At 35.8% G+C, this 17,956-nt stretch overlaps 1 pseudogene across 1 annotated transcript in view; it reads right to left on the bottom strand.

Moving 5' to 3' along the window:
* Positions 1-2,413: 2,413 nt before the first annotated feature.
* The window catches only part of LOC309632701 (olfactory receptor 2A2-like), a 55,406-nt pseudogene continuing 39,863 nt past the window's right edge, over positions 2,414-17,956 (bottom strand). Inside the window, exon 2 of the transcript XR_014249547.1 lies at positions 2,414-7,529. The product of XR_014249547.1 is annotated as an olfactory receptor 2A2-like (transcript). The remainder of the gene's footprint in view (positions 7,530-17,956) is intronic.

Genomic DNA, 17,956 nt, shown 5'->3' with positions numbered 1-17,956 from the left:
AAGAGAGCAACCAAACCAATCAACAAATCCACCAATGATAACAACCGCTAAAGACTATACTAAGATAAACATAAAAATCAGAAACTAATCAGTCGTAGACAGCAGACCCCAAGTCTACAGTTGCTCCCAAAGTCCACCGCCTCTATTTTGGGATATTTTGTTGTCTATTCAGGTATTCCACAGATGCAGGGTATATCAAGTTGATTGTGAGGATTTAATCTGCTGCTCCTGAGGCTGCACAGAGAAATTTCCCTTTCTCTTCTTTGTTCGCACACCTCCTGGGGTTCAGCTTTGGTTTTGGCTCCACCTCTGTATGTAGGTTGCCCTCAAGCATCTTTTGGGAAATCTGAGGTCTTTGCCAGCGTTCAGTAGATGTTCTGTAGGAATTTTTCCACATGTAGGTGTATTTCTGATGTATCTGTGTTGAAGAAGGTGATCTCCATGTCTTACTTCTCTGCCATCTCGAAGGTCCGAGAGTCCTCTTTCTTTGTTTCATGATGAGTCTGGCTAAAAGTTTATCAAGTTTGTCTTTTCAAAGAACCTGATTTTAGTTTCATTGATCTCTTTTATTTATTTATTTTTGTCTCTATTTCATTAAGTTCCACTCTGATCTTTATTATTTCCTTCCTTCTACTAACTTTGGTCTTTGTTTATTATTCTTTTTTTTTTTAATTTATTTACTGTTATTTTTGGCTGTGTTGGGTCTTCGTTGCTGCGCATGGGCTTTCTCTTGTTGTGGCGAGCAGGGGCTACTCTTCATTGTGGTGCACAGGCTTCTCATTGCGGTGGCTTCTCTTGTTGCAGAGCTCGGGCTCTAAGCACGCAGGCTTCAGTAGTTGTGGCACATGGGCTCCGAAGTTGTGGCTCGTAGGCTCTAGAGTGCAGGCTCAGTAGTTGTGGCTCATGGCCTTAGTTGCTCCATGGCATATGGGATCTTCCCGGACCAGGGCTCGAATCCGTGTCCCCTGCGCTGGCAGGCAGATTCTTAACCACTACACCACCAGGGAAGTCCAGTTTCTTTTTCTTTTTCTAACTCCTTTAGGTGTAAAATTAGGTGAGATTTTTCTTGTTTCTTGACATAGCCCTGTATTCCTTCTTTAACTGCTTTTGCTATGTTCCATAGATTTTGAAAAGTTGTGTTTCTATTTTCTTTCATTTCAAGGTATTCTTTTCATTTCCTCTTTGATTTCTTCATCGACCCTTTGGTTTTTTAGTAGCATGTTGTTTAGTCTCCTTGTGTTGGTATTTTTTCCAGTGTTCTTCTTGTAATTGATTTCTAGTTTAATAATGTGTGATCAGAAAACACGCTTGATATGATTTCTGTCTTCTTAAATTTAGTGAGACTTGTTCTGTAGCCTAGCATGTGATCATCTCCTGGAGAATGTTCCATGTGCACTTGAGAAGAATGTGTACTCTGCTGTTTTTTGATAGAGTGTCCTGCAGATATCTATTTTCATCTTGTCTAAGATGCCATTTAAGGCCACTGTTTGTTTCTCTATTGATTTCTTTCTGGATGACTTATCTATTGATGTAAATGGGGTATTAAGGTCCCTGCTATTATTGTATTACTGTCAATTTCTCCCTTTATGTCTGTTAATATTTGCTTTTAAAGTTAGGTGTTTCTATGTTAGTTGTATATATGTTTACAAATGTTTTATCATCTTCTTTGATCATCTCCTTTATCATTATGTAATGCCCTTGTCTTTTGTTATAGACTTTTTAAAAAGTTTATTTTGTCTGATATGAGTATTGCTACCCCAGCTTTCTTTTCATTTCCATTTGCATGTAATATCTCTTCACTTTCAGTCGCTGTGTGTGTATAGTTCTGTTGTGGGTCTCTTGTAGGTAGCACATAGGTTGGAGTTTTTTTTGTTGGTGGTGGTGGTTTTTTTTGTTTGTTTGTTTGTTTTTAATCCATTCAGCCATCCTATATCTTTTGACTGGAGCATTTAGTCCATTTACACTTAAAGTGAATATTGATAAGTATATAACTATTGCCATTTTATCACTCATCTTCTGGTTGTTTTTGTAGGTCTTCTCACTTCTTCTTCTAGTCTCTTCACTTGTGGTTTGATAATTTTCTTAGTGCTATGTTTGGGTTCCGTTCTATTTGGTTTTTTGTGTGTATCTATTGTAGGTTTTTGGTTTGTGCTTACCGTGGGGTTTATATATATATATATAATTTGTTTTATACTGATAGCTGTTTAAGTTCAAACATATTTTAAAAGCTCTACATTTTTTACTCCCTTTCCCACAAGTTTTATGTTTTAGCATCACATTTTACATCTTTATTTGTATCCCTTAACTGATTATTTTACTTATATTTGATTTTATAACTTCTGTCTTTCAACTTTTATACTACCTTAAGTGGTTGAGCCATTGACTTTTTTTTTAAGTTTTTTTTTTTAATTAAAAATTTTTTTTGGCTGCACTGAGCAGCATGTGGGATCTTTGTTCCTTAACCAGGGATCAAACCATTGCCCCTGCATTGGAAGCACAGAGTCTTAACCGCCGGACTGCCAGGGAGGTCCGATCCACTATCTTTACTGTATATTTACCACGACCAGTGAGATTTTTCTTTTATATATTTTCTTATTTCTTGTTATGGCCTTTTCTTTTTCACTTGAAGGCTATTTAACATTTCTTGTAAGGTTGGTTTAGTGGTGATGAACTCTTAGTTTTTGCTTGTCTAGAAAATCCTCTTTTCTTCAAATCTGAATGATAACCTTGCTGGGTAGCATATCCTTGGTCATAGGTTTTTCCTTTCAGCACTTTAAATATATCACGCCACTCCCTTCTGGCCTGCAAAGTTACTGTTGAAAAATCAACTGATAGCCTTATGGAGCTTCCTTTGTATGTGACTTTGTTTTTCTCTTATTGCCTTTGAAATTCTTTAAATTTTGCTATTTTAATTTTGATATGTCTTGGCGTGGATCCCTTTGGGTTCATCTTGCTTGGGACTCTCTGTGTTACCTGGACCTGGATGTCTGTTTCCTTTAGGTTAGGAAAGTTTTCAGCCATTATTTCATCAGGTACATTTTTTGCCCCTTTCTCTCTTTTTCTTCTGGGACCTCTATAATGTAAATGTTAGTACACTTATTGTTGTTTGAGAGGTCCCTTAAACTAACCTCATTAATTTTTTTTTCTTTTTGCTGTTCTGATTGAGTGATTTCCCAAAGACTCTTCTGTCTTCCAGATCACTTATGCATTCTTCCGTATCACCTAATGTGCTGATGATTCCTTCTAGTGTATTTTTCATTTCAGGCATTTTGTTCTTCAGCTCTGATTTGTATTTTTTATATTATCTAATTCTTTTTTGATGTTCTCACTGAGTTCCTCTATTCTATTCCTGGATCAATGAGCATTTTTATAACCATTGTTTGAACTCTTTCTCAGGTTAATTACTTATCTCCATTTCATTAGGGTTTTGAGTTTTTATCTTGTTCTTTTATTTGGAACATATTCCTTTGTCTTCTCATTTTGTTTGACTTTGTCTCTGAAATTAGGCAACACAGTTTCCTATCCCAGTCTTGAAGGCATATCTTGTGTGGGAGCCTCCTTATGCAGTCTACGTGTGCCCAGTGCCTTTGTGCAAGAATTGGATGTGACACAAGTATGGGCTGAGGCTTTTTTCAGGGCATGATGGGTTCATTTTCTTGCAGGCATTAGAACTGGAGCAAGGGATGGGTGGGGCTAGAGCTAGAGTCTGATGCAGACTGAGGCTCCTTTTGGGGTACACTGGGAGCCACTGCCTCAGTGAGGGGTGGGCTGGATCCAGGGGACTAGACCCGGGGCTCATTGTGGGCTGGGGCTTCTCCTGGATCACACTGGGATTACGATTTTGGTGGAGGTGGGGCTGGAGCCAGAGGGATTGGAGCCGTTACCTGATGAGAGCTACCAGGGTGTGCTGATGGCCACTACCTTGGCTGGGGGTCAGACCAGAGACGGAATGGCTGGAGCCAGAGTCTGATGAGAGTTGCTTCTTCTCCTGGGTTGGGAGGCGGGCACTGGTGACCACTGCCTCAGTGGGAGATGTGGCCAGAGCCAGAAGGGCTGGAGCTGCCACCCATGTGGGCTGAGGTGGGGGCACACTGGGGTGGTCTTGGCAGGCTGGCCAAAGCACCAGGCACTTTTCATTTTGCTGCTTCTTCACTGAAACTGGGAGGAAGCAAGTCCACATAAGCACCCTTTCACAGGGAAGTCTAGGCTTCCTACAGCCCTCAGGTTCTCTCAGTCATAAGCCTCACTGGCTTTCAAAACCAGCAAAGGGAGTTTTCTTGCTAGTGCTGGACCCCAGGGCTGGGGTACCCAACATGGTGCTTGAACTCTTTGCTCCTTGGGGAGAATCCCCAGCTTGTGATATCCTCCTCCTCTTCCAGGATGCCCACTAGCTGTGTGGGTCCCAACTAGATTGCTTCTCTTTCCCTGCTACATGTTTGGTGTCGCTTTTTCTTTATATCCTTGGTTGTAAAAAATTATTCTTCTACTTCAGTGTGTTCTCAAAGAGAGTTCTTCTATATGTAGTTGTAGCTTTGGTGTGTTCGTGGGAGATGAGCTCAGGGTCTTACTACTCCACCATCTTGAACCTGCCTCTTAACAATTTTTAAATGTACACTTCAGTGACATTAAGTCATTAACACTGTGTGCAACCATCATCAATATCCATCTCCAGAACATTTTCACCCTAAACTGAAACTCTGTACCAATTAAATAATAACTCCCCATTCTTGCCTCCCAGTCTCCTGTAACCACCATTCTACTTCATATTTCTAAGAATGTGAATATCCTAAATATATCTTTTTCTGTCATTCTAGCTAAGGGTTTGCCAATATTTTGGATTTCTCAGGAAACCAATTCTTTGTTTCATTGATTTTTTTCTACCAATTGGCTGTTTTTCTATTCTCCACTTTACTTATATATGTTCTAATATTCATTATTTTTTTCCTTCTGCCTTCTTGGGGTTGGTTTTTCTTCTATTTCTAGTTCAGATATAAAGTGATGGTGTTGATTTACAATCTTTTCTCTTTTTAAATGCATGAGTATGCTGCTATAAACTAACTTCTTAGTACTGCTTTTGCAGCACTCAGTTTTTGGTATCTTATGATTTGTTTTCATCTGTCTCTAGCTAGTTTCTAATTTCTTCTCTTGAGAACCTCTAATTAGTTTTTCAATTCAGTTCTAGAATTTCTATTTCATTCTTTTTATTTTTATAGTTTTTATCTCTTTGTGATATTTTCATTTTGTTCATGTATCATTTTCCTCATTTTGTTTAGTTGCCTATTCATGTTTTTTAGATTATTGAACAATGTTAAAATGATTATACTGGATTCTTTGCCAGGTAATTCATAAATCTACATTTCCTTAGGGGTGGTTTCTTGAGATTTATTTTGTTCTTTAATTGGTCCATGTTTTCCCTGTTTCATTGTATACCTTGTGAACTTTAGCTGAGTTTGGGCTTTTGGAAAAACAGTTATTTCTCCTAGTCTTTACCGACTGACTTCGAGAAGGGGAAGATCTTCAGCAATTATTCCTCCTAGAGATTCTGGGAACCTCTCCAACCTTCTCTAGGGATGCAGCTTCTCTGAGCTGGTTCATGTATTTTCTCAGTTAAAGATGTTTGCGCAATTTTTTTCTGAAGCCTTTAAAGACTTACGCCCTGCTGTTTGTCTGAAATGCTACGATCTCTTTATAGCTGTAAAAAGTAGGTGTGCTTGACATTTTTCTCAGTGGCCCCAACAAGGAGTCCAAACTGGCATTGCCATCAGTGCTCTGAGTCAGGCAAGACAACTAACAAACCCTCAGCCACTCCTTGAAAAGCTACAAAGTAGTATACATGGTCATTTCTTCACTTTCCCCCTTGAGGGAGAGCTGGGAGTTGGGAATTTTCTCCTGATCCTGCCACACTGTGCCAGGGAGGGGAAGTAGTTACAGGAGGTAAAATGTCATAAATCTGCCTAAACACTTACTGTATCTCTTCTTGGCTTTGTGCTTGTCTGGGGCGATGCAAGCTATTATCTGACTTCTGGTGTTTTCACAAAGGAAATTTGGCCTATATATTGTTGTCTTCACTGAGGAACAATGGTTTAGGGATTCCTTTTCTGCCATCTTGCTGATATTACTCTTGAGTCATGCTCATCATTAAATCAGGCATCTTCTTGGGGAATTTTCTAGAGTTTTTTACACCAGCAATCACATCTCCTAAGGGGAAAAATCCACTGAACCAAAATTGTATCCTCCTTCACATTGTCCTTTTTTTCTGCAATACTCTGTGGAAGGCAGCCTTACTTGAGCATTCCGTAGACTGTAGACAAGGGGGTTCAGCAATGGGTTGAAGAGAGTGTAAGACAGGAAAAGGATTTTCTGCTGCTCCTCTCGTTGACTATTGTCAGGGGCCAAGTAAACCATCATGGCTATGCCAAAGTAGAACCCAACCACACAGAGGTGGGAGGAGCAGGTGGAAAAGGCTTTCTTGCGGCCCTCTTTTGACTGGATCTTCAGGATGGCCCAGAGGATGCTCACATAGGAAACCAGCATCAAGGAAAGGGGTCCAACTAAGATAAACACACCATCAGCAAAGAGGAACATTTCATTGATCCAGATTTCACCACAGGTCACTTTGAGGACAGATCAGGTTTCACAGAAGAAGTGGTTCACCTTCTGGGGCCCACAGAAGGGCAACCTTAGAAAGAGACTTACTTGTACTAGGGCCAGTGAAAATCCACATGCCCAGGAAGTGATGGCGAGGAACGTGCACACTCTCCGGTTCATGACGACAGTGTACTGGAGGAGATGGCTGATTGCCACATACCTGTCATAGGACATCACCAACAAAATCAGGCACTCTATAGAACCAAAAGTCAAATTAAAAATCATCTGCATAGTGCATAAGACAAATGAGATAGTTTTTTTGTGTTTCACTAGGTTTGCCAGCAAATTGGGCAAATTGCTGGAAGGATAGGGTATGTCAATTATGGCCAGATGAGAAAGGAAGTACATGGGGGAGTGCAGTCTGGGGTCTAGGCAAATGAGTCCCAAGACCATGCCATTTGCCAACAGCTTGAAAGTATATAATAGGAAGAAGATAACGAAGAGGAACAATTTCATGTCTTCACTGAGCTGGAATCCCATCAGGATGAATTCTGTGATCCATGATTGGTTGCCTTCCATTCCTAATGACAGTCTATAAGGGACTGAAGTGTGATGGAAAGGTCAGAGCTGGATAACAATGAAAACTGGAGTTATTTATCTGAAATGAATTCGGACAAGCTTGTGTGCTTGTCCCTATATCACTGAGTTTTTTCTGCAATGCTTCTTTACCTTTTTGTTTTCTTACTTTTTTATTGTGAAGTAATTGAAATTTCAGATGAGTATCAGGGATTATAAACAATACTAGTATATACACTGTACCAAATTTTTTTATGTTTGCCTTATCATTTATTTTCTCTGTATGAATGTAGTATCAGTTTTCTATAGACCACATAAGACTAAATTGAAACCATATTCACATGTTGATAATTTATTCCTAAACTCTTTTGATTTTTTCAATAACATGAATATTCACTATTCTCAGTATAATTACCAAAATCAGCAGATGTAGCATTAACATGATTCACTATTCTAAATAAAGCATTTTCTCTCCTCTGACCAATGCTGTTGTAGGTTTTCTAAATATCAGATCACAAAAGGAGTACAAATAAGAGATGCTGATCACAATGATGACTTCGTGCTAAATGCTGCACTGAAGGGCCTTATATCTGTTCTCCCAACTGGGCCTCACCAACCGCACGAGAGAATTTTAGTGTCTGCTTTACAGTGGGGAAAAAAGGCTTATCAAGTTTAATTACCCGAATTTACCTAACTAGTAAATCCTTCAGTGTATGTATATCATTAGGTAAAAAATCAAATTAGTCATTGTACCCAATAATAAATAAACACATTTACTTCAGGAAAATAAAAAGGTATCTGTTGAAAAGAAAATAATATAGCATTTTCTGCCCATGTAGTCTAAGTTTCAAATTCAATATCACATATCCTACTCATTTCCTCTAATCTTAAATAGTTAGCTTTTATTTCCTTGACACTGATATTTTTGAAGAGTATGAGCTCTTGTTTTGTATAATGTTTCTCAATAGCAGTTTTCCATTGATTGTCCATGTTTTAGTTTAGATTAAAAATTTTTGGGAGAAAAAAATGTGTCCCTCCATTAATACACAGATAAAATATTAATTTGTCCCAGTATTGGTGATGTTCGTGTGGATCATTGGTTAAGGTGGTGTCTCCAAGTTATTTCCATTATAAAATTATTAGTCGATAATTTTTAAGTACTTTCTTCCTTCTGGCTTAACAAAGTATCCTATACTCATCTTGAACATTTCCCACTTCATCAGTTATTTCACTAAAAATATGTCTCCTTTTATTGAAGGATCATATTTTTAAAGCAATATCTGCTTGTATTGGGTGTTTAATAATATATTTTTTATCATGATTGTTGACAAATTTCTGATATTCCCATTTAATAGGGATATATATAATTTGGGACAGTATATAGATTGCTAAGTGGATAATGGATTCTTACCTTTACTTGTTTAATCTTAATACATATTTACTGACTTCTTTTGGAGATCAAAATCTATTTTACTAAATTAACATTACTATCATAGAGAATGATCTCAATATTATATAGTAGTTTTTTGGCAATGTAGATTTAGAGTGCCAAAATCTTATTAATTATCTTATATTTTTTGATTTTCTTTGTATTCAGACAATTATAGGCTCTTGGAAATTTTAGACTTACAGATTAAAGTTTCAATAGTCTGATTTACTTTGTGAATAAAGTGGCATCTACCTCATATGAGATTTTAACATCAAGTTTTCTAAGTATCTTAGAAAAACATAAAATTTGATAAAACATTAAAGAGATAATACTTACCTGAAACATAAGGCCAAAGGTGATGATTGTTAAAAATTTGTACATACAGTTTTCCCTTACTCACAGTACATATATTTTCACATATATAATTAAAATTATACCTATTTCTTTCATTTAGAATAGCATCATGTACATTTTCCATGTCAAATATTTCTTTGCAATACACTTTAAACATTTGTACACTATTTTGTTGCATATGAATATTTTATTCAGTATATTACCTTCTAACTAGGTTGTGTAAAATATAATGCTACAGTGACTAAATTTTATAAATATATTTTTGTGTATATTTTATTTTATTTTTTTTTACTGAATTCCAGGACATGGAAGTTCTCAGTCAAATCTATTTCTTCCTTCCTTCCTCCCTCCCTTCCTTCCTTCTATCCTTCCATGCTTCCTTTCATTCTTCCTTTCTACCTACCTACCTATTTATCTATCTTTCTGTCTACCTATCTATTTTAAGATAGCCTAAATAAAATGTATCCTTTCCAATAGAGTCAATAAAATAACAGCAGCCCAGAAAGCAAAGGTCTGAGTGATCAGTATATGCGATTCTCTACCCAGGCAGTCCTGTAACTGAGCTAGGGAGCTTTAAGCTATTTCTTCAACTCTAGTCAGTGGAATTGGCACTCATTCTATCCTATTTTGTGGTAGGACAAATATTTCTAGCAAAACAGAAATCCCAAGTCTAATGATTATCCGTATTAGATGGTAGCCTAGGAAAGTTTCAGTAAGAAATAACCAAATTGCAAAATTTATCTCTTACACTGTTTCAGCAAGGAAAAGAGTTTACTATAAATGTTACCAGAATTCTGTTTTCCAATATCAGTGTATTTATCCATTAGGTAATATAAAGTCCTTTTGTTCTTTTGGCCATGTCAGCATCTTACCAGAGATAATGCCTGCATATAATGCCTCTAGTACTTCCAGTACTAGAGTACTGGAGATACTTCCAGATTATTCTCAAACAATAGAGTTGGGCTACTATGAATGACCACCACTCAACCACATTGGGAAGTGACGACAAGAAAGATGTGAAGAATAGAAGGCCCCTGCCATAGCTCACCATTCAGAAGCTCCAGGAGCTGGGGTGGGGGTAGTCATAAATGTACTACAATACATTTAGTAATATAAATATAATAATATATAGTCATTATATAAACATTATATATGTAATTTTTATGCATGCAAGAACTCATAAAATATGCCCCTAAGAGTATTCTGAAAAAAATTATTTCTCAGCCAATCATAAAATACAGACATAGTGATAACAGGACCATTGTGCAGCATTAAATTCATTTAAATAGAGAAAGAACAGTCAAAATTGTGGGCGTGATAGTTGCTTAAAAGACTATAAACAGCACAAATCTTGACAATGTAAAAATAGTATTACAAAAACCAAGAATATCAGCAGTTATGGGAGGAGAATTATGAGGAATCATAAGAAAACAAATCCTCCCATTTTTGAAGTGGGAAGTTAAAAATCCAGGGTCCAAATTTGAAGTATGTAGTTTATAAATATTAAGATTTAGATTTCAGTTTCTGGCAAGACTACATACCCTACACCATACTCTTCTGTGAAAAATAACTAAACCTATTCTTGAGCTGAGACAGTCTGGATTCAACTATCCTTCCTGAATGAAATTCTAAGATTTCATTTTACACAGGAAAGAAGTGATCCCAGAAAGAAAGTTCACATTGTAAAAAGAAAGATCAAAGAAAGCAGCACATACATTTGTAAAACTAAGCAGATATTGACTGTATGTCCTCTGGTGCCTAGAACAAGGTGAACTAAATACATAACAATAGCATATATGTTGGGAAGAAGCTGATGGGATTTAAAAGGTTCTAATTTCCAAGCATTTTGACAGAAAATTGTAACTACTGACTTTCATTAGCCTTTTTTTCCACTCAATGTTAATTACTCATTGTACTGATAAATTTGGCCCATGAGCAGGTATATATTCCCAGACACAAAATTAAAGCTTCTGCTTTTTTTTTTTTAAAAAAAGTATGGGATTGAAAACTGTCATTAACTGAGAAATTAAATGTCTTTACAGACCAATATGATAAAATTACATCTGAGTAAGAAGATCAAGAAAACATTAACTCCATGGAGGGACATTGGTTAAAAAAAAAAAAAATAGAATAGAAAAATCAGAAGTATTTCTCTCTAAGAAAGCAATGCATAAAATGGAAAACCCTGTCAAAATAAACCTCTTTGGAAATCTGGAATCTAATCGAAAGCTATAGCAGCCAGAGGCATGCTTAATATGGAAAACAAACAAACAAACCTGAAAATCAGTGGGAGAGATTTGTAGCATTTCAACTTACCCTGATACCATCCCCCACTCCCTAGCTCAGGAGCAGCCATGAAGAAGACAGTCTGCACTTCTGGTGTGCAGTCAGTACTAGAAGGAGCAGAATACATTTTATACTCACAGAATTATGGATGCTTGATTTGACCTGTCTGGTGACTCCCTGAAGGATCCACTCAAAGGACTTGACTTTGCTTTGACTAACTCAAAACTCGCCCAGGGCTGAGACAGCTCCCCAGAAGGCAATTGTTGAAAGTATTTAAAGGCAAAAGTGTCAGCTGCTGCCACATGAGACAAGGAATAAAAGTTGGGGTAAACAATAGACTAACTCAAAAGCCTGAGTGGAAAGATTGGAAATAAGATGATTTGGAAAATAGGTGATTTGAATAGCTCCAAGATATTGCTGGGAAACTAGAAGGCTCCACACATGACCAGGGCTGGGACAATGCTCAGAAGGGATCTGAAAAGGTCCTGATCTCTAGCCTCTGTCTAAACTTCAGACTCTGTACAGAAAGGAAATTGCCTGAGTTGTAAATGACCTGGATGAGGGATGAAGGCATGTCCTGACACATAAAAAGAGCCTTTTACAAAAATATGAAAGGTTGAAAACACTTATAGAGCTGCTGAATAATGTGCATATAAAACAGTCAATATGCTTGCTGCCTCATTAGATTACCAGAGCCTGAAATACCCTCATAAGATCTGGTTCTTTATCAGGGGATCATGGAGTAGGATGAAGAAAAACAAAAATTCAAAACCACAAAACAGAGAGAAGGATGGAAACTCAAATTAATTTCAAATAATATTAATAAAACTCTCCTACTCAAAATGTGCTTAAAAAACCAATATTCAAACACAAAGCAGTTTAGTGCCAAAGATGTACAACGTAAACAATGGAACCTTATATTCACTCAAGATGAAACTGAATGTCTAGAAAAATCTTACAATGAATGTAATGTAAGCATGATTAGAAGTTCCAGTAGGTCAATGAAAGTATTGTATTTACTAAAATTTCCAATAAATTATAAGCAGTAAAGAAAGCGGGAATGAAAAACAGTCACTGCACATGAAAAATGAATCTATGAGACATCCTGGAAATAAGTAGTCACTCATCTTTTCAAACTCAATAAGGAGGATAAAATACTGGTGATTAAAAGAGGGAAACAGGACTTCCCTGGTGGTGCAGTGGTTAAGAATCCGCCTGCCAATGCAGGGGACATAGGTTCCAGCCCTCGTCCGGGAAGATCTCACATGCCGTGGAGCAACTAAGCCCGGGCGCCACAATTACTAAGCCTGTGCTCTAGAGCCCGCGTGCTGCAACTACTGAAGCCCACATGCCTAGAGCCCGTGCTCTGCAACATGAGAAGCCACTGTGAGGAGAAGGCCATGCACTGCAACAAGGAGTAGCCCCTGCTCACCGCAACTAGAGAAAGCCCACGTGCAACAATGAAGACCCAACACAGCCATAAATTAATTAATTAATTAATTTTAAAAATAAAAGAGGGAAATAATGCATTGAAAGATTATACTTAAGAATCTACGTAGATCTCAACATGTACAGACAAGGGATAAATTCCTTTTTTGGATATTTTATTTTATTCATTTATTTTTCTTCTAGTTGTATATAGTTATAATTGACATACAACACTTTATAAGTTTAAGGTGTACAGCACAATGATTTGACTTACATACATTGTGAAATGATGACCACGATAAGTGTAATAAAAATCCATCATCTCATATACATAAAAAATAAAAGAAAAAATATTTTTTCCTTGTGAGAACTTTGGGATTTACTCTCTTAACAACTTTCATATATAACCTACAGCAGTGTTAACTGTATTCATCATGTTGTACATCACATCCCTAGTACTTACTTATCTTATAACTGAAAGTTTGTACCTTCAGACCACTTCTTCCAAGTCTCTCTTGACTACTCCCCACCTCTGTTCCTACAAATCTGATCTCTTTTTCTATAAGTTTAGTTTTTTTGTTTGTTATTTGAAGTAAAATTGACCTGTAACACTAAGTTAGTGGCAGGTGTAAAACAGAGGGATGAATTCTTGAAAATTCAGTTTACAGGCATGAATGACAGATTGAGAGGCTAAATATAAATAAGATAAAATTTCCAGAGACAGATAGTAAGGGATATGATGAAGAAGTAATATTTGAAGAGGTTTCACCAAAAATGTTCCAAATTGAACAAAGACCAAATTTAGTCTCCAAATTGATAAAAATGCATTCTGAAAGAGTACAGTAAAGGTAAATGCACCCATAAGGACACTGAAGAACTTCTGATAATTGAAGATAAAATAAATCTTTAGATCAAAAATATGAGATTAAGATATATTAAAAAATAAATTCTCAATAAATATAAATTAATAAATGTTTGACTGTTTTTTTCCCCTTTAAAAAAAATTGTTTCCTAGGGCTGCCATAACAAATTAAAGTCTTAGTTTTTTGTTTCATAAGTTTTGTAATATTTACTAAAAGCTGTAATTTCATTAGTCTCTTAAAATGTTTTGTTGCACTACTGTCCCCAGATCTAAAGTAAATACTAAAAATCACCAAAGGAAAAAAAAAAGTGTCTACAGAGGATCAACAGTTTCACTGACAGCAGATTTCTTATCAGCAGCACAAGATCTGAAGACAATAAGGTACTATCTTTAACGTACCAAGAGGCAGAGAAGCTCTCAATCAAGAATTTTATAACTCAAGAATTCTCTTCAAGGAATAAGAACAAGAGATTTTTCATATATAAATTATAAAAGTTTAGAACCTATAGCTCTTTAGTATACTAATAAAGATTATTCCCTAATAGGGCAGAAGTGAATTCAGAATTAATCAAATACATACCAATAGTATTCAACAATGTAATAAAATATGACCTTATATTTAATGACTGATGACATATAAAATAATTTTGATGTTTAAAAAGGATAAAAGCAAAATTTGAAAAACATAAATGAAGCAAGAGGTATTTGAAAGTAAAGAGTGCTAAATTATTGAAGAGACTCAAAATACTGAATGATTTTAAATTTATTATAATGAATTATTCATTTTGATGTTAGCACTTCAAGAATAGCATCAATCAAAAATGACATAGAATCTATGATTTTCAGAATTACAGTGCAAACAAATGAAATGTTAAAGCATTATCAATCAAAAAAGTAGAAGGCAAAAAACAGAAAAAGAGAAGCAAAAAAAAGGTTGATATTCAGAAAACACAAAATACAATGATGTAAATAAATCTATGTATCCATTAATGTATTAAATGTAAATGAATTATATTTACCCATCAAAAGATAGAGATGATCATATCAGATTAAAAACAGAAAATCCAATTACAAACCCACAGACAATATAATACTCAATGGTGAAAAGCTGAAAGCCTTCCCACTAAAATCTAACAAGACAAGGATGCCCACTCTCACCTCTTCTATTCAACATAATATTGGAAGTCCTAGCCACAGCAGTAGACATGAAGAAGAAATAAAAGGTATCCAAATTGGAAGGGAAGAGGTAAAACTGTCATTATACGCAGAAGATATGATACTATCAATATATATAGAAAACCCTAAAGACTCCACACAAAAACTACTAGAACTTAGAAATGAATTCAGGAAGGTAGAAGGATACAAGATTAACATACAGAAATTTGTTGCATTTCTTTACACTAACAATGAAATATGAGAAAAGGAATGGGAAAAAAATGCCTTTTAAAATCTCACCCACCAAAATAAAATACTTAGGAATAAACCTGACCAAGGAGGTGAAAGATTTATACAATGAGAACTATAAAATATTAATAAAGGAAATTGAAGATGATTCAAAGAAATGGAAAGATATCCCATGCTCTTGTATTGGAAGAATTAATATTGTTAAAATGGCCATACTACCCAAAGCAATCTACAGACTTAATGTGATCCCTATCAAATTATCCATGACATTTTTCACAGAACTAGAACAAATAATCCTAAAATATATATGGAACCATAAAAGACCCAGAATTGCCAAAGCAATCCTGAAGAAAAAGAACAAATCAGGAGGTATAACACTCTCAGACTTCAGACAACACTACAAAGCTACAGTAATCAAAACAGCATGGTATTGGCACAAAAACCTGACATATGGATCAATGGAACAGAATAGAGAGACCAGAAATAAACCCACACACCTATGGTCAATTAATCTTTGACAAAGGAGGCAAGAATATACAATGGGAAAAAGACAGTCTCTTCAGCAAGTGGTGTTGGGACAGTTGGACAGCTACATGTAAATCAATGAAGTTAGAACACACCCTTTCACCATACACAAAAATAAACTCAAAATGGCTTAAAGACTTAAACATAAGACATGACACCATAAAACTCCTAGAAGAGATCATAGGCAAAACTTTCTCTGATCAGAAATCATACCAATGTTTTCTTAGGTCAGTCTTTCAAGGCAACAGAAATAGAAACATAAAGAAACAAATGGGACCTAATCAAACTTACAAGCTTTTGCACAGCAAAGGCAACCATAAACAAAATGAAAGGCAACCTACAGAATGGGAGAAAATATATGCAAACAAAGCAACCAACAAGGGCTTAATTTCCAAAATATACAAACAGCTCATACAACTCAACAACAAAAAAAACAGACAACCCAATCAAAAAATGGGCAGAAGACCTAAATAGACATTTCTCCAAAGAAGAAATACAGATGGCCAATAGGCACATGAAAAGATGCTCAACATTGCTAATTGTTAGAGAAATGCAAATCAAAACTACAACGAGGTATCACTTCATACTGGTCAGAATGGCCATCACTAAAAAGTCTACAAATAACAAAATTCTGGAGAGGGTGTGGAGAAAAGGGAACCCTCCTACACTGTTGGTGGGAATGTAATTTGGTGCAGCCACTATGGAAAACAGTATGGAGGTTCCTCAGAACACTAAATATAAATTACCATATGATCCAGCAATCCCACTCCTGAGCATATATCCAGAGAAAACCATAATTCGAAAAGATACATGTACCTCAGTGTTCATTGCAGCATTATTTACAATAGCCAAGACATGGAAGCAACCTAAATGTCCATTGCTGGAGGAATGGATAAAGATGCAGTATATATATACAATGGAATACTACTCAGCCATACAAAAGAACAAAATAATGTCATTTGCAGCAACATGGATACAACTAGAGATTATCATGCTAAGTGAAGTAAGTCAGTAAGAGAAAGACACCCTCTCCAGTATTTATTGTTTGTAGATTTTTTTATTATGGCCATTCTGAATGGTGTGAGGTGATACCTCACTGTAGTTTTGATTGGCATTTCTCTGATAGTTAGTGATGTTGAGCATCTTTTCATGTACCTCTTGGCCATCTGTACATCTTCTTTGGAGAAATGTCTATTTATTTAGATCTTCTGTCAATTTTTTGATTGGGTCATTTGTTTCTTTGATATTGAGCTGCATGAGCTGTTTGTATATTTTGGAGATTAAAGGAATCCTCCTACACTGTTAGTGGGAATGTAAATTGGTACAGCCACTCTGCAGAACAGCATGGACATTCCTGAAAAACTAAAAATAGAGCTACCACATGATCCAGCAATCCCACTCCTGGGATATATCCAGAGAAAACCATAATTCGAAAAGATACATGTACCTCAATGTTCATTGCAGCATTATTTACAATAGCCAAGACATGGAAGCAACCTAAATGTCCATTGCTGGAGGAATGGATAAAGATGCAGTATATATATACAATGGAATATTACTCAGCTGTAAAAAAAAATAAAATAATAACATCTGCAGCAACATGGATGGACCCAGAGATTGTCATACTAAGTAAAGTAAATCAGACAGAGAAAGACATATATCATATGATATTGCTTATATGTGGAATCTAAAGAAATGGTACAAATGAACCTATTTACAAAACAGAAATAGAGTTACAGATGTAGAAAACAAACTTATGGTTACCAAAGGGGAAAGGCAGGACAGAAGGGATAAATTGGGAGATTGGGATTGACGTTACTATATATAAAATAGATAACTAATAAGAACCTACTATATAGCACAGGGAACTCTACTCAATACTCTGTAATGACCTATATGGGAATAGAATCTAAAAAAGAGTGGATATATATATAACTGATTCACTTTGCTGTACAGCAGAAACTAACACAACATTGTAAATTAACTATACCTCAATTAAAATTTTTTAAATAAAATAAAATGAGAGAACCCCAGTGGGGAGGTGGGAACACCAAATTACTCCTCTCTGCCAGTCCCTAATAGGTGTGTGATTTATTTCTAATAAAAGAAAAGCTGTTTTCTTTAAATAAAAAAAAAAAGAACTAGCTAGCGATAAGACAAGAAGACGAAATAGAAGGGCTAGGATTTAAAATGGAAAATAGAACTATTGACAACACACTTCTGTACGTTAAAAATAAAATCTCTATAGATGACCTATTATTACAAATATCCAAAATCTGGGTTCAAGGATGATGTACAAAATGGGGGGACATAGGTACCTTGTTTATGCAATGAGCACTTTGTAAACATTGCAAATCTCTCCAAATTGTTCTACTGGTTCCATAAAATCAAAATCAGAATCCACAGAGGTTTGTTCATGTATAGAAACTGAGAATCTTATTATAAATTTCATATGAAATTACAAAAGATCGAGAAGAGACAAGGCAATCTTAAAGAAGAATGAC

The sequence above is a fragment of the Balaenoptera borealis genome (genome assembly GCF_965194805.1).
Source record: "Balaenoptera borealis genome assembly, chromosome: 7".
Classification (NCBI taxonomy): Eukaryota; Metazoa; Chordata; class Mammalia; order Artiodactyla; family Balaenopteridae; genus Balaenoptera; species Balaenoptera borealis.
This window is presented reverse-complemented; position numbering and strand designations above follow the sequence as displayed.